The sequence below is a fragment of the Tenrec ecaudatus genome, chromosome 1 (assembly GCF_050624435.1).
Source record: "Tenrec ecaudatus isolate mTenEca1 chromosome 1, mTenEca1.hap1, whole genome shotgun sequence".
NCBI classification, from domain to species: domain Eukaryota; kingdom Metazoa; phylum Chordata; class Mammalia; order Afrosoricida; family Tenrecidae; genus Tenrec; species Tenrec ecaudatus.
In genome coordinates, this window is record NC_134530.1 from 235307383 (window position 1) to 235325768 (window position 18386).

Sequence of the window (18386 nt, forward strand, 5' to 3'; positions counted from 1 at the left end):
AAGGATGTAAGCTCCTAGTCCCTCTCCCACCTTGCTTTCTATTGGGTCACACAGGCTGGTATGCTTTTTTGTGTGGACTTCTCTGACACCTCACCTGGAAGGTGGCTTGTTTTAAGGCAAGGTTTTAAGATGCCAGACACTCACATTCTTTCTGATAGATGGGCACCAACTGATTTCTTCACCACACTTTGATAGTACCCATCTTCAGTAGTGTCTTTAGAGTCACCTGATAGAAACCAACTTCTTACATTAGGGCTATGGTTAAGTGTGAGTTTCAAACCTCTGCAAGTGTTTCTGGTTTATATTGGTCCCTGGTCCATCTTAGAGTCACCAATCTCCTTTTATTGAGGAGCATTATAACTCATCCCATGGGCATATAAGAATTCTATTAATAGGCTCGGTTTCGTCAGCATTATTGAATTTCAAATACTGTTTAGATGAGAAAATATACATCTATGACAAACCTCAAACTCGCTGCCAATGAGCTGACGCCAACTAATAACAACCCTATAGGACAGGGTAGAATTGCACCCATGGGTTTCCACGACAGTAGCTCTTTACAGGAGTAGAAAGCTCTGTCTTTCTCCAGAAGAACTGCTTGGAGTTTCAAACTGCTGGCCTTGCAGTTAGTAGCCCAACACATTATCACTCCGCCTCCAGAGTTCCTTTTTTTTTTTTACCAAAATACATAGATTGTTGACCTGTAAGAGCTCAAGTGACTGGACACTATTTACTAAAACAATGAGGGCTAGAAATAGGTCCACAATTTTAGGAATACTGATTCACAAAGGCAGAACCATACCTCTAGCCTAAGACACGTCATTAAAAAAGGAAAGAGAGCATGGAAATACATAAACAAAATGTTAGGTAGTCCTGAGCCATCATTTATTGGGCAAGAGTTTTGAACCAAAGTCCAATGACCTACAAATCCATAACCTTGGGATAGTAGTCCGTTGTTTCTTCTTACACTAGGCTATTTCAACTGTAAGTCCAAGGGTTTAGTTGTTCTTGTTTTCAGGTCCCGTAAAATCAGTTCCAACTCATAGTGACATTATGCACAACAAAATGAGACATTGCCCAGTCTGACACCATCCTCACAATCATTCTGAGTCCACTGTTGCAGCCACTGTGTTAATCTATCTCCATGAAGACCTTCCTCTTTTTTACTGTCCCTCCACTTTTACCAAGTCCTCTAATTTACTAGAGACTGATCTCTCCTGACAGCATGTCCAAAATACACAAGATGAAATCTCACCATTCTTTCCTCTAAGGAACACTGGCCATAATTCTTCCAAGACAGGTTTGTCCTTTTAGAAGTTTATGGTACTTTCAATAGTCTTTGCTAGCACCACAATTCAACTGTATTGATTCTTCTTCGGTCTTCCTTATTCAATGTCCTACTTTCACATGCATTTCAGGTAATTGAAAATACCATGGCACACCATAGTCCTCAAAGGAAATCCTTGTTTTCAACACTCCAAAGAGGTCTTGTTCAGCCCATTGACCCAATGCAATGTGTCCTTTGATCGCTTGACTGCTGCTTCCACGAACATTGTTGTAGGCCCAAGCAAAACAAGATCCTTTACAACTCCAACCTTTCTTCATTTGCCATGATGCTATCTCTTGGGCCGGGTGTCGATTTTGTTCTTTACATTGGATTGTAGTCCACACTGACAGCTTTAATCCTGGATCTTCATTAGCGCTTCGAGGTTTCCTCACTTTAAGCAAGCAAGGTTGTGTCATGTGCATATCACATGTTGTTAAGAAGCCTTTCTCAAACCTAATGCCCCATTCCCCATCATATAATCCAGATCCTCTGATGATTTGATGAGCATAACAATTGAATAAGTATTGTGTGAGGATACAACTCTAATGCACACCTTTCCTGATTTTAAACCATGCAATATGTTCTTGTTCTGTTCACACGATTGTCTCTTGTTCCGTGTACAAGTTTCACATGAGCACTATGAAGTGATATGGAATTCCCATTCTTCTCAAGGCCAGTCATAGTTTGTGATACACGCAAACAAATGCCTTTGCATAGTCAATAAAGCACAGGTAAACATCTTTCTGATATTCTCCTGCAGTCAAGATCCATCTGGCATCAGCAATGGCATCCCTTATTCCACATCCTCTTGTGAATCCTGCCTGAACATCTGACAGTCCCCTGTCAGTGGGCTGCTGCAACCTAAGTTGAATGATCTTCAGCAAACTTTTACTGGCATGTGATAGCTGTGACATTGTTCTATAATTTGCACCTTGGGTACAAATATTGATCTCTTCCAGTCAATTGGCCAAGTATCTGCCTTCCAAATTTCCTGGCATCGGTGAATAAATGCTTCAAGTGCTTTCTCAGCTTGTTAAAACATTTCAACAGCTATTCCACCAATTTCTGGAGCCTTGTTTTTGGCTGATGCTTTCAGTGAAGCTTTAACTTCTTCCTTTAACACCATTGGCTCTTTCTCGTATGCTACCTCCTGAAATGGTGAATATATTTTTGGAGCCAATGACACTGTGTATTCTTTACATATTTATTTAATGATTCCTGCATCATTCAATATTTTGCCCATAGAATCTTTTAATGTCGCACCTTGAGATCTGAATGTTTTCTATAATTCTTTCAACTTAAGATAGTTGAACGTTTTATTCCTTTGTGAATTTGTCACTCTAGGCCTTTGCACATTTCATTAAAATATTTTGCTTTGTTTTCTTGACTTGCCCTTTGAAATTTTCTAATCAGCTCTTTGACATCCTCATTTCTTTCCTTTGCCTTAGCTATTCTATGATTAAGAACAAGTTTCTGGCATGGGTTTGGATTTATGGCAGGTCCAATTCCATGGGCCTCTCATAGTGTCCTATGCCAAAGCAAATTGTAACCCTGAACCATTGCCTGGCTTTACCCCATGGGCTTCAGGTACTGAAGCAGGTTGCACAGTGAAAGAGAAAAAAGGAAAAAGAGAGAGAGAGAGAAAAAAGAACAAGTTTCAGAGTGTCTTCTGATAAACAGTTTGATTCTTTTTCTGTTTTGACTCTTTGATTTTGATAATTTAAATATAAAGTGCTTAAATCTGCTAAAATGAACTTAAGATAAAGCCCAGTTCCCTTAGTGGGATTTCCAAATTCGAGACTTCTTGTGTGGCCTAAGGAGGATATTGAGCACTTCGTAATGACAGAGTCTGTTTTTCGATAACACGCTGCCTGGATTGCCAAGAGCTGGATAGAAACGAGGTGCAAGAAGCCCAATTAGGAATATAATACAGGTTTATTCTCCCTTTAGGGAATATATGTATATATAGTCTATATGAGTATAAATAGTATTAAATGTTTTTCCCAATGGTGTATTCCCCTTAATGGTTTACACACTAAAAAAGTATAATAACATATGATAAGCCACTCCAAAACAGACATGTCCGCCCCAAACCTCTGGACTTTAATTTCTGCTAAGGTCCACTGAGGACCTTTGTAAAAGTGTTTGCTGATTTGAGGTGATCATGGAACAGTGTTATAAAGCAGGAAATAATTGGTCTTTTCCCTCTTCCTCCAACATGAGAAACTGGTCCCAAGTGAGGTGAGACAGATTTTGTTGAAGTGGTTATTAAATTGTACAAATACATGAGTTATATATGGATCGTAAGCATTAGACAGGCACACCACCTCATTGTTTGGGAGACCCGATTAGAAGATCACATGGCTTATGGACAGATGCCTGCCTTTGGCTTGGTGTTCATCCTTATTGTGGTGGTCCGATACAGTATTTGTCATTTTGTGACTGACCAACTTTGCCCATCATAATGGTTTCCAGGTCCATGCACGGCATGAGGCATTTCATAGTTTTATAACTGTTTGTCAGGGAGACATCGGAGTGGAACAGAGTTTCTTTGTAAATTCTTCTACTGATGGGCCTGTAGGCTGTTTGTGAAGCTCTTTGTGGACTGTGCTGCTATGAACGTAGGAGAGCATACATCGGTTCTTGTTCTGTCTGTTCTTTGGGGTATATGTCCAGCAGAGGTATTGCTGGGTTGTATGGTGTTTCTATTTCCAGAACTGGTTATAACTGTTTACAAACTCACCAGCAGTGCCTAAGAGTGCCAAACTCTCCTCCCACTCCAGCATTTGTTATTTTCTGTTTTTTTCTTTTGAACTGGGCTATTTTTGTGGATATAAGATGATATTTCATAACTGTTTTGATTTGTAGCTCTCAAATGGTAGTGAGAATTGGCATTTTTTTCATGTGTTTGTTAGCCATTTGAGTGTCATCTTCGGAGAACTGTCTGTTTATGTCTTTTGTACATTTTTAATCGGATCATTTGTTGTTTTGTTACTAAGTTGTTACAAAATTTTATACATTTTAGAATTAATCCCTTTTCCTTTATTGCTAAAGTTTTCTACATCTGTGGGCTCTCTTTTCACTCTTTTGATGAAATCTTTGCATGTGCCTAAGTTTCATATTGTTAGTATGTCCCAGTCATCTATGTAGCCTTCCACTTCCTTTACTATATTTGGTAGTATGTGTATGCCCTGCAGTAAGGCCCCTAAGTTAATCATGATGTTTTCCTTGATGGTCCTTATAGCTCTGGATTTACATTTATGCCTGATACATCTGGGGTTTATTCTTGTGCGTGTGGCAAGGCATGGGTCCTGTAAAATTCGTCTACAAATGAAGAGCCAATCTCGCCAGCACTATTCGTTGAACAGCACCATTTATGCATGTGAAAGTTGGACTTTGAAAATGGAAGAAGAATTGGTGCCTTTAAATTGTGATGTTGGCAATGAATTGATGTGGTCTGCTAGAAGGACAAATAAATCTGTCTTGGAGGAAGTACAGAGAGAGTGCTTCTTAGAAGCAAGAAGGTGAGATTTCCCCTCAAGTGCTTTGGATAGGTTATCAAGAGAGAGTGGTCCTTGGACAAACACTGTGTGGTGAAGTAGAGTGCAGAGTAACAGAGGACGGCTCCCAATGAGATGGATTGCCACACTGCCTTCAACCGTGGGTTCAAGCATACCAATTGGGAGGGTGGCACAGGGCTGGACGGTGTTTTGTTTGGTTTCTCCTAGGACTGCTGTTAATTGGAAACAACTCGGTGGGACCTAACAACAACAACAACAACAGCAAAGTCTCTTCCAGCATTTTATTAAATGTGCAGAATAATTTGAGAAAAATTTGATTTTGTAATTGACATACATTCATATTTGAATTCTGTGTTTTGTTTAATTAGCTTAAAAAACTTTCCACAGACTGATAATATATATATTATAATGTATAATACATATACATATATTATTATAAATCTAAATATCCAAATATCACATTTTCTTTGGAGCAATGATAATGAGACTTAAATTTCAGGGAGTATATGTTAGAATGCCAAATTGTAGTTGCTTTCTGTGTGTTCAGAAGATTTTTCTTAAATTGTTTCTAACTCAAATATCCCTTGTACTACTATTATGACTACATTGTAGCTATATATTAGTTAATGTATCAAAATATTTGGGGAAGTTTTCTATACACCAAGAATTGTTTTAGGATTTGGGAATGGAAGGTCCATTATCCTCTGACATCAAGTTGATTCTGTTCACAGTAACGCGATAGAATAGCATAGAATTATTCCTGAAAGTGTCACAGAATGTCAATTTTTACACAAACAAGCAGCCTTATTTTCTAGTCCCAGAGCAGCTGGTGGGTTTGAGTTACTGACCTAATAGTTAACAGCCTAGCGCTTACATTGCTTTGGTTCCCCGGGGACTGAACAGCGAACAAATTAAGTTGCTGTCCTTATGAATCATGCTTTCTAGTATAGTGAGGGATGGGGAAAGAAGAAAGAGAGAGAGAAAGCAAATTAAACTATTTATATTTACAATCGATATGGTAGACATGCAGTGAACATATAATCTATTTTCCAAAGGGGACGTTTTCGAGAAAGAAAGACAGCCCTAGCTAAACGGCCAGCAGGAAAGAGATGTGTGAACTGGACTCTACCCAGCAGCAGGTACCTGATCATAGGCACTGGTGATTTGGGGTAGGGGCAGTTATTGCAAATGTTCTCCGAAACATTGTTCCAGAAATGCATTGATAGCTGAACAGGTTGCGTTTATCAGGTTGCTGCACTGAAGGAGATTGCACACCCTAGGGATCTATAAGACGTCACAGGGAAAGGTTGCGAAGAGGGGCGCCATACATTTGAGCTTGTACTGAATCGTTGGGGAGAAGTTTCTGGGAAACAGGATTTTTCTTTTTTTTTTTTTTTCATACGGTCAGGATACTAAGACAATTCTATGATTGCCGTAATAATCTGAACAGTTTTACATAGGTGTTGCTGGCGTTAAGCACTGACAATTTGGTTCTGACTCGTGGCCACCCTATGCACAACAGAACGCGGTACCGCCAGTCAGTGTGAGCCTCACAATCGTTATGCCCAAGCTTATTGTCTCAGCTGCTGTGTTAGGACCGCACATTGAGGGCCATCCTCTTCTTCCCGATCTTTTACTTTATCCATCAGGATATCCTTTCCCAGGGACTGATCGCTCCTGCTAATACATCCAAAATACATGGAGTCTCAATATCCTTGTTTGCAAGGAGCGCTCTGGTTCTACTTCTTCCAAAGCAGATTCGTTTGTTCTTCGGCCACACTATAGTACTTGTAATATTCTTCTCTGGCACCATATTTCAAACGCATAAATTTTCCTGAAATCTTCCTTGATCGTGGTCCAACTTTCCCATGCATATAACATGATTGAAAACACCGTGACTTGGGTCAGGTGCCTCTCAGTTCTTACATTTGCATCTTTACTCGTCAACACTTTAAAGAGGTCTACCAGATTTGTCCATGAAATACATGGTTTTCTTGATGGCTGCTCCCATGAGCATTGGCTAAAGATCCAAGTAAAAGGAAATCCTTGACAATTTCATTTTTTTCTCTATCATGATATAGGGTGATTTTCCATTGGGGGATTCAGGAAAACTCTTTGACAAAAGATATTTGAACAAACTCTTTATTACTTTCAAGGAGTCAGCATGCTTAAAGGATCTGCTGTGTTTGAAAAAAATGGTGTAACAGTCAATGAAATTTGTGAAGTGTACATAAGGGGAGTGTGCTAAAAGGTGTGATATGGTGATATGGTGAGCAGTTCCCAGTGTAGAGAGAAGCAGACAAATGGCAAAACCTGACTAAGGTTTTCAAAAGATCATGCTACTATAGTGTGGCAAATAGAATGAAGGGAAGTGGGTGGAAAGCTAGTGTGATAGTCCAAGGAAGAGATGATGGAGCTTGCGTCTAGACCACATGGTGGGTGTTGTGGAAAGATGTTTAGATTCTGGATAAAGTTTGATTTTTTAAAGGGAACTTCCATGTTTTAAGGACTTGCTGTTAGTTTCAGTGATTCTCAACCAGAAACAGTGCCCCCTTCAAAAACATTAGATAATATCTGGTAACATTTTTTGGTTGTCACAACTGGGGGAAGGGAAATGCTAAGAGCATCTAGGTGTAATGCCTAGTACTGCTCATAAGTATCCTACATTGCCCAGGATCTCCCCTGCAGCAAAGTGTGTTAGTCTGGGTAGACTAGAGAAACAAATTCCTAGACACTCATATGTGTATAGGAAAGAGCTTTATATACAAGAGCAGTTGAATATTGAAAAACATCCCAGCCCTGTCCAGATCAAGTCCATAAGTCCGATAGTCTATATCATATGTCTGATACCAATCTATAAAGTCCTCTTCAGACTCATGAAACACATGCAATGGTGCCAAATGCAGGACACAGGATCACAGGGCAGTGAGCAGGAAGTCTTGTGGATCCAGTGACTTTGTATGCATCTCAGCTCTGTTAGGGATCTCCATGTGGGTCCTAAAGGTCAAGGACTTTCGTTGCCATCAACATATCCCCATGTGTCATGTCAGAAGACAGTCTCTCAGGGGGTGAGCTGAGAAAGAGTCTCCTGCCTCCAAGGAGGATACCGAAGTTCCCAGAATCCTCAAGAGAAGGCAATGCCAACACAGAGAAAGACCTCATTGGCTATAATCACTGGCGAGACTCCACTCTTCACTCTGAATTCTCAAATTGACACCAGATTATATAACTACCACACAAAGAATTACCTAGTCTAAAATGTCAATAACCCTGAGGTTGAGAAACCAGGCATTAGACACTTAGGAAATGGATCATTGATGATTTTTAGGTTTTGCCAACAGCAATAGGAAAATTATGTCTGTTAGTCTTTACTTTTGTGTTGAAGAATGGAGGTGGAGGGTCTTGCATTATGACCTGCTGCTTATATTTGAATAAGAGATATGAGGATCATCATACACATTTGTCTTTATTTGCTGTGTACTAGATTCATATTCTAGTCTTCATCTGTCATAATACAACAGTATGGCACTTGGGTTTTATGTCAACTTGGGTTGGCGAACATTCTCCCATGATGTGGTCTAACCTAGTGTGGTCAGCTCCATGGCGGGATCTTCTGTGAAACAGCCAAGGAGCTGTGGGGAGAATAAAGCTCCTTAAGGTGGTCACAGTCTAGACATGATTGAGGGAGGCTTCATTCAGGATATGACCAACTCTAGGTGAAAATAAACAGTGTATGAAAGCTAGTTCACTTCGACTGCTGAATGTAGATCTTGCACCTGGTTCATCGACCTCCTGTTATGTCATCTGAACATCTCATTCCAGCAGCCATCCGTGAACCACCAACTTTAGATTCATTCAGTTTGTCATCCACCATCTTGTGATCTCCCTGTTTCATCACCCTGCTTCCTGTCCATCAGCTCCAGCCGCTACAGGATTCAGGGGAAACCTTCCATTGACATCTGCCCCCTGGACTTAAACCAGACAGGACTTACTTCTACAACTGTGGGAGCCCTTTCTTTTATTTTTTAATACAGTTTTATTGGCACTTCATCCACATATCATGCAATTCAATATTTTAATCATAAAAAGAAGACTTGTACAATCATTACCACAATCCATTTCAGAACATTTTCTTGATATAAATCTCTCTCTATATGCATACACATATAAACATTATTGGTTTTGCTTCCAGAGAATGTAGCCTAACACAATGAAAACTCACCACCCTGAGTTCATTCTGATTCATAGTGACCCTATAGGACAGTGTAGAACTTCCCCCTGTGGATTTCCTAGACTATAACTCTTCATGGGAGCAAAAATTTCATCTTCCTTCCCCAAGCACTGATTGATGGCTTCCTATCGCTGACTTTCTGGCTAGCAGCCCCATGCAGAACCACTACACACCCCCAGGATGGGGTGGATGCAGGAGATGAGCGGCGCATTACTTGTTTTCCCCAAACCCAACAGGGTAAAACGTTTTCTTGTCTTTATTTGCAAAGTTTTCTGATGTTTATGTACAGGTCCAGCCATTTGGCAATGAGCTAGATTTTTCAATCTATGCAATGGTAGCAAGCTGAGCAACCCTGTGGAATGACATGAACAGGAAACCCCTCAAAGGCAAGAATGCTCCATCTCCAGGAAATTCTCCTGAGACAGGAGTAACAAAAACCATCAAGTGGCAAATGCTTGAGGATCTAGGAGAACCTGAGGTAGACACTGGCACACTGTTAAAATAATGAATGAATGAGCAGGTAGGTTGTAAGCAATAGAGTGCAAAAGGCAGGTCATCACAGGTTGTCGAAGATGTTAGAAAAGTGAATTATTGACAGCTTGTGTAAACAGTGTCTCCCGATGTCTAGGTGTGAGGTCAAACGACAATTGTGGTAGGGTTATTTTAGAAAACAGAAAATGGGAAAAGGGAACATTTTCTCTCTCTTCTGCATTCTATTTCTAACTTTAAAACTTAGGAGGCACATTACATAGGTATTCCTGAGTACTTGGATGCCATCTGTCATGGCTTCACAAGTTGTATTTTCTCAGATAATTAACGTTGGCCTCTGACTTAAACGAACAGTGGCCATGATTCCAGAGCAAAAGCACATCTTTCTTTTTTTGCCCTCTGATCCTTTGTGAACATCCGTTCCATGAATGCAGAAATCTGTGGGTTCCTTAAACCCGACTTGTAACTGTCCCCTTCCTTGGTGGAGGAGATGGATGGTTTCGAAGAATTCTTGCAACGAGTCAGCCAGACTCACCCACAGCTCCCTTCAAATGTGCGCTCAAATGAGGCTGTGTTTCCATATCATTCCAGCTCCAGGAACACAAAATTCCTCACATGGGTAGGAAAGGTGCTGAATTCGGTCCAGTATAACTCAGCTTCCCCAGATGGGACCACAGGCATGTTTGAAGTGGTGGACACCCGAGAGCCTGCACCACACATGGACCAGTGATGTGGGGGCCTGCTGGGGACAGTGTGCACACTCCATTAGAAGGAACGTCTGCAAGTTCTATGTTAAGGTGTCCAGTGTGTCTCTCTAAATAGCCAGTGATAATGAGAACCATTGATATGGAGGCAAGGGAACTATTACCTGACTGGGGACCTTTTTTTTTTTTTTTTTATTAAAGCACGGAGACAGGGTTTTTGGCTCCCTTTCCCCCATCACACAGACCGATCAAAACTTGCTTAGAAAGGCTGTTCTAAGTACACATGGATTTTAAATTGTTTTTCATTTTCTTATAGTGTTTTTCCTACAAAATTTGTCTTCAGTTGGTTTTACCAGACATCGTTCATGTCCATAATAGCACATATTTAAATCACTAATTTGAATAGTGAACACAGAATTAAGATTCCACGGTAATTGGGTTGAATCAGTTAGACACATTGCACAAATGTCATAATTTATCAAGAATCATATGAGGACTCTACAAGTTTTGACCTTGCATAATTACTTCAATATGGTGGGCAAACTGTCTCTCACTCTAGTATTGCCATCATTTATGAGGAAACAGCAGAGCAAGAGCTAAGCTTTTCAGTCTCTGGCGGCCTCAAACCAGTGCCTCACGTTTCTTCTTCTTAGAGATCTTACTACCCGCTCAGAATGTGTTCCTGTTTCATAGTGAAGAGGACACATGCCAGTCCTCATAGAACTGAGGGAAGAAGCATACAGAAGGACTTAAGGAATCTTCCTTCACTGTCCACCAGATTTACACAAGGCAGCCCAAGCCCTGACTGCCATGGAATTCATTCTGACTCAGAGCAACCCTGTGTTGGGTTTCTGGGGTCTTGTAAAGCTTTTCTAGAGCAGTTAGTCCTTACTTTCTGCTGAGGAGATATTGGTGGGCTCGTTGAGGTTAGTCTAAGCTGCCGTCAGACTCATGCTTCGTTACCATGACATCCCCCAGGGCCTCCTTTTGTAGTTGTGGCTGTACTTTCAGGAGCTTGCGTGGTCTTCTAGTTGTTATATAAAGTCTTTGGGTTCATTCCGAGGAAGGAAAGTAGGCCCTAGATGCCCCTTTCAGTCTTCTTGTGCACTACAAATTTCTCCATCTGGTAAAAAGAGAGACATTCTTGCTAATAAAAAGAGAGACTTCTTTCTAGTCTCCCGTCTCTCCAAACTTCTCTCCCACCTTTCATTCACTGCACGTTCAGCTTATTACCTCTTGGTTGGATCTCTGTATCTGGCAGAATTGTTTATCGGACCTATAGTAGGAACTCTTGTCACTTGCAGTTGTTGTTCTGATACATTTGAAAAATAGCTCCAATCAATTCATACCGAATTTTAAATTCAGTGAACATGCATTGTGGTATCATTGAAGGGCTCTTGTCTGAAAATTACTGCAGTTTTCTTTAATATAAAATGATCTGTAGCTTGCATATCTTAAAGCATACATTCAAAGTCAAAGGCCACCACAAAGGTGAATTATGCTTTGTTTCACTTTCTTTAAATGGGTCATATGATGTGAGGGAATGACTTGTCAAGATACTTATAAACTCAGGAAACTAGGTTCATAAAGATAGCTAGAGTGGTTCGTTATAATAGCAACTATATTTACTCCTTGAGTTTATCTAAAGGGCTATTAAAATTAAAATTCTGACACAATGACTTTCTGAAAGTTTGTTGAAGTAGAGGAGATAAGACAATAGTGCCCTGTAATAGGTCAGTGTTTTAATATATAAAGACGTTGACACAAGAGTAACATCCGCACTATGCTTTAATGCAGAAATACTGGAACTAGAAACTCATTCTTCTGTGGAGTCCAGCAGACTCAAGTCTACCCTGGAAGGGCATTAGCTATTCCAAAGAGTTAACTGCTTCTTCCACAGAATATTAGTAGTAATTTCAAATGTTTGTAGCAAAGTCTAATACATGCTTAGTTTGACGTGAGGAGGCAGTGATGGTTCAGAGGTGGAATACTTGCCTTCGACATGGGAGACTGCAGTTCTGTTCTTGGTCAACACACCTCATCCACAGTCAGTAGAGGCTTGTGTGATACTATGATGTTGAATAGATTTCAATGGAGCTTCCAGACCAGACTAGGGGGCAAAAAAAAAAGCGCCTGGTGTTATACTTCTGAAAAGCAGCCAGTGAAAATCCTATGGATCACAATGGTCTGATTTACACTTGATAACGGACAGAGATGACGTGGGAACAGACAGCGTTCTGTTCCATTGTGCACGAGTCATGGCAAACTCTATAGCGGCCACTAGCAATCACTTGGCATGAGTGCTATATGAAACTATTATTTAATCCTATCATTTCATTTAAGATGGTTTTATGCAGCTGTTCATTTCCCTGCCTGCCCTTACCCATTCCACTAATTATGTAGCTGGGTTATCCAGTCGCGCAAGCCCATGCGGGGAGACCTAGCAAACATGAAGCGTGGCTGTTTGGGGAATGAAGTCAAATACACATATTTAAGCAAAGAGGCAAATACTTTTCTTGGACTTTTTTCTTTTCTAAAATGATGTAACCATAGTCACCATCAGGAAGCAACTAGAGCACTATCCAAACTTCGGCCTCCATCTTGACACTTTTCCATTCCTAAACACAAAATCATCCACCTATTAACCTCAAAAGTTTACCATCATGCTGTATGCAATTCCTATGCCTTTTCCTTGTTTACAAAGTCCTGCAGAATCTCCCCACCGATCTGCATTTCTGTCCACTCTTCATCACACTGTCTTCCTCCCCTCTGGCTGTGCAGAGCACAGCTCATCTCTGTCTCCTGAACTTGCCCAGTTCTGTTTTCTCCCCTCAGGGCTTTTCAAATGGCTGTATTTCCCCTTTCTTATCTTTACATGCAGGACTCTTTGTCACTCTGGTTTCAGCTTAAACTCACTGCTCTAAGAGACTTAAACCTGCTGCTTCATCTAAGTGTCGCTCCATCGCTGCCGTCACATTGCGCTCTTTTGTTTGTCTTGCCTGCGTCCTTCTCCTTTCCTGTGTTCTGGTGGGTGCGTGAGTGCATGTATGTGTGTACGCATGCCTCCTTCCATGGCCCTAGAATGTCAGCTCCAGGAAAGACAGGGCCTTCTCTGTCTTGTGTTCTAAATCTCCCCCTGTGCCGACAGTTGTGTCTGGCACATAGGAGGGGCTCAATACATTTGATGGGCGTGGGGCTGAATTAAGACTCAGCCTCTGCGTACGGGATCTTTTCCAATACTGGCAATCGTTTATAGGCAATCAGCATGAGAACTCCATTCAAGTGCAACTTCAGAAAGTTTTCCTACTTCCTTCCTATTTAATCAGAATAAGTCAAGTACCGCGATAAAAATAATGCAATATACTATTTGGGATAAAAGTTTACTTTTTGTTTTCAATGTACACGCAGGCTTCCTTAGTCAGTTTGAGATATCTCTCTGCCTTGAGGAAGTTTTGTTGTAATTGTTGTTAGGTGGCAACAAGTCAGTTCTAACATAGAGACTGTGTGTACAGCAGAATAAAGCACTGTCTGATCCTGCTGATCCTCACGATGGCCTTATGTTTGAGCCCATTATTGTAGTCACAGTGTAAATCCATCTTGCTGAGGGGCTTCCATTTAAAAAAAGCATTTCATTGGGGGCTCGTACATTTCTTCTCACAATCCATAAATACACCCACTGTGTCAAGCACAGTAGTACATTTGTTACCATCATCATTCTCAAAACATTTGTTTTCTACTTGAGCCCTTAATATCAGCTCCTCCTTTTCCCTTTCCCTCCCCACACCCCTCCCTCATGAACCTTCATAATTCATAAGTTATTATTATTTTGTCATATCTTACACTGTCCCACATCTCCCTTCACCCACTTTTCTGTTGTCCACCCTGGGGATTCCTCTATCTCACACTCTCTCTGCTAAGAAAGATGTGCTTCTCCAGGCACTGGGTCTCTCCCGATAAGATGTCCAAAGCATATGCTTCTAAGTGGCATTCTGGCTGAACTTCTTCCAAGACAGATTTTTTGGAACAGTAAGAATCGGATTATTACTCAAGTAAAAATCCATATTTATATTATTGCTTTCAAAAAATAATTTGTAGCAAATCAATGGATTTTAAAGCCAGAGATTTTAAATTTCCAACTTTCCCATTTAATGGTTAAAATATCAAGATTTGGTGAAGCTAGATCACAGAATGCAATATATGAGCAATTCGTGATAGAAAAGAAGGGAAAGTAAAGGGGACGTTCATGCATTCTAGTCCTGTTGTTGGTTGTGTGACATTGGCTCCAACTCAGAGTAACTTTATGTATAACAGAACGCAGGGTTGCCTGTTCCACGCCATCCTCATGATCATTGGTGTATTAGAGGCTATTGTTGTGACTATTGTGTTCATTCACTTAATAAAATGTTTCCTTCATTGTATTGACCTGAGTACTTTAGAGAAACAAATCCACAGAAACTCATGTATAAGAGAGAGTTTGATATAAAGGGTAAGTGCACATCAAGAAAACATCCCAACCCAGTGCTGCCCAAGCCCACAAGTCCAACATTAACCCATATGTCCGACACCACTCCACAAATTCCTCCTCCATCTCACAATACACATACTATGATGTGACTGCAGGAGAAGAGTTGAATCAGTGAATGTGTAAGCATCTCAGTGCTGGCAGAGGTCTCCACGTGGTTCTCCAGCACCCAGGGCTGCATCGGGGTAGGTCCATGAGGCTTCTCCTTGGTGATGTCTTGCAGGAAGTGAGCTTTGCCAGCTGAAGCAGGGAACTGGCTAAGGCAGCTGCATTCTGGTCCAACCATCAGAGCACAAGAGACCCGAGAACTAGAAAGGCAAGGCTCACTGAGCCATTTATCTCTCCGCCCTTCAATTAGCCCCAAAAGTGTTTATCAGCCAGGTTGTCACAATAAACTTAAACTCACTCTTTTATACCGACTCTCCTCTGCGACAAATAAAATGTCCTTCTATAGCAATTGGTCTTCTTTGTTGATGTGTTCCAAGTAAACAAACAAGTCAAACTCTGTGCCAACCCTGCTTCTAAGGAGTATTCTAGCCATGATCTTCTAACACACATTTCTTCATTCTTTTGGCAGTTCACAGTGTAGTCACCATTCTTCCCCAACACCCCGGTTTGAATCCCTTAATCCATCTTCTGACTTCCTTTCATAAAGAATAGAAAAATAGAAAAGAGGATATGTGAAATTGACTGTAGAAATAGAACTTTGTGCTCTTTGGGTTGGGTCTGGCCCCCAGAGAGATAAAAGTGTAGGCTCTACATGCCTAGGGAACACCCCTGGCTGACATTACCTGGCTCTAATGCATATTTGAGATGAGACCTCCCCTTAGGGAGATGCTGAACCAACACGGCAGGGTGGGCTCGGCCTGTAACACAGTTAACAGGGCAAGTCAGCATGGCCAGGCATCTAGGGTGTCTGAGCACAGTGGGAAGTCTGCTTCAATTTCTCTGTGGCCTGGGCTTGAAGTGAAAGTCAGCAGGCTTTCTCTTAGGAGTGACTTGAAAAAAATATTCTGACAAGTGTCAGCAGTACCAGCCAGAATGGGCTAAGAGGAAACTGAGTGAGCTGAACAGGCAGTGCCTGGGTCCTAACTGAACAGAGAAGAGGAAAATAAACCCAGCATTTATTGGCTGGAGGGGACATGAATGGATACTAGCAGAATGCCCAAGGAAAACCCATGTCAGCGATATCACAGAAGACCTAACCCAGCCAAAGGAGGGGCATGAGGTCAGTGAACTTCTTCCTTTTAAAATCAACATGACATGAACTCCTCCCATAACCTAGAAGCCATACAAGAACAAGAAGAGAAGAATCTGAAGGACAGATCACTAATCTATTACCTAAGTACCTAGCAACACATATGTGCATGCTGCAAATTATTGGCTCAGATGGACCATTAGGCTGAATTGAAATAAATTTCTGCATTTCCTATGTCATATAGCAAGAATGGGTTTTGAGCAAAACCAGAGTTTCTTTAGATGAAGTTACAAATGTATCTTTTGTCCACTTTCCTGTGTGTTACTTTTAAAGCCTAGTCTATAATGTTGAACTGAAATTGGGTTCACGCCTAATGCTTATGCCTTGAGTGCTCATTGACTACAAGTTAGCATCCTACAAAATAAGAAGCTAATAAAATAAGCAAACATCTGCTTTCTTAAGCTCATCACTACTGTGTGCATATTAACAGAAGAAAATAAAATTAAATTAAAAATACATGAACTATTTAAGCAAAATGTTACATTTAGGGATATGATTTTCACTTAGAAGACTAGATCACTAAATAGTTCTAAATAGCTCTTCTAATTACAAGGATATAAATAATTAAAAATTTTGAGCCAAGTAGCAGCACAACATTGTATTAAAGCAAATAAATTTGATACATAGTTGGTTACCATGTTGTATATTATTTCTAAAATTTTGTTTAAAATTTGACATTATTATAGCTAAGCTGAATTTCTAAAATCTTTAAAATTCATTGCTTTATGTTAAGACCATTTTTCTATGTCATTGAAATAGTTTCATGAATATTTTTAGTGTAGCCCAGGCAGTCTCTAGATTAACTTTAAGGAAGATGGAAGACAGAAGCTCCAGGAGATATTGTACTACTGTGAACGTTACATTTTACAGAATAATCCAATAAGAGGCACAGTGCAGTCCTTTACTTCTGAAGTAGTAATCCACTTTTATATGTAATGATCGTGCTTTCTGTATGAGTGTGTCATTGGGCTGTTTGCACCAGCTTTCAATCTGTCATCCTGAGAGGGCCTGGAGAATGTCTATATATTGTATATGTGACTAGGAGAGGAATGTGGCCAGGGAGAAGGTGATCAGTGGAGACTTATGAGTGCCCTCTTCCCCCAAAAAAGACTGTCAGCACTGGTCCTGAAGGGATCATCTGTCCCGGATTCCCTGTGTTTCCAGTTCCTATTTGTACCTGTGTACATTCTCTGGTCTAGCCAGATTTGTAGGGTAGAATTGGGATCATGAGTGTAGGGGGAGGGGAGGAAGCATTTATGAACTAGAGGAAAGTTCTGTTTCATCACTTCTACACTGCATCCTGATTGGCTCATCTCTTCCCTGCGACCCTTCTGTAAGGGGATGTCCAGTTGCTTACAGATGGGTCTTTGGTCCTCACTCTGCACCCCTGCCCCCTCATTCACACTGATTTGATTTTTTTGTTCTTTGATGCCTGATACCTGATCCGTTCAACACCTCGTGATCACACAGGCTTGTATGCTTCTTCCATGTTAGCTTTGTTGTTTCTCAGCTAGTTGGCTGCTTGTTTACCCTCAAGCCTTTAAGACCCCAGATGCTATATGTTTTGATAGCCAGGCACCATCAGCTTTCTTCACCACATTTACTTATGCACCTGGCCACTTCCATTATTGTCTCAAAGAAAATGTCAAACACTATGAAACTACCTGTTTTTTGGTTTGTTTCGTTGGTTTGCTTTTGGACTCCTTTGTGCATAGTTTACTTAGCAAGTTTTCCTGAAGGACATCTTTTCTTTTTGAACACTTTTTGGGTCACTTAATCCACATATCGCACAATTCAATAGTTAAATCATCTCAAAAAGAGTTGCGCAATCATTACCACAATTAAAAAAAACTCTTAGTGTAAACTTAATTTCAACAATGAGTATGTACTATGCTTTATTTGTCCACTCCCATACTAATGTACAACATTCTTTGTAAAGGTTTTTCATTTTGCTACTGAATATTTTTATTCACATGTAAAATTTTGTATGCATTATTAACCAATTAATTAAGAAATGGCAGCACATCAAGCAACTAGCTTATGATTCACTAAAAGTTTTATATTATTAGAATCATCTGTTACTATTATCCTTCTAAAAAGATGACCTTTGCTTTAGAGCAAAATGTTTTTTAAGCCTCTGTACTTAGGTTCCACGTAAAAGAAAAGAATGGATTTGGGCATGCTTTAAATCTTGAAATTAATTATGTGGTTGGTTTTAAGTTAAATGTGTATATATATACATACACACAGGAATTTCAAAAAGTTGATGGAAAAATATTAGTTTATTTTAGGTCCAGTTTTCTGTGAACTTTTGGAAGTATTTTCATATATTTA

The 18386-nt window shown here is 40.4% G+C and overlaps 1 non-coding gene across 1 annotated transcript; it reads left to right on the forward strand.

Moving 5' to 3' along the window:
* Positions 1–2803: 2803 nt before the first annotated feature.
* Positions 2804–2937, forward strand: LOC142437720 (small nucleolar RNA SNORA42/SNORA80 family). Its single transcript, XR_012782246.1, has one exon. It is a non-coding gene; the product is annotated as a small nucleolar RNA SNORA42/SNORA80 family (small nucleolar RNA).
* The last annotated feature ends 15449 nt before the right edge of the window (positions 2938–18386 follow it).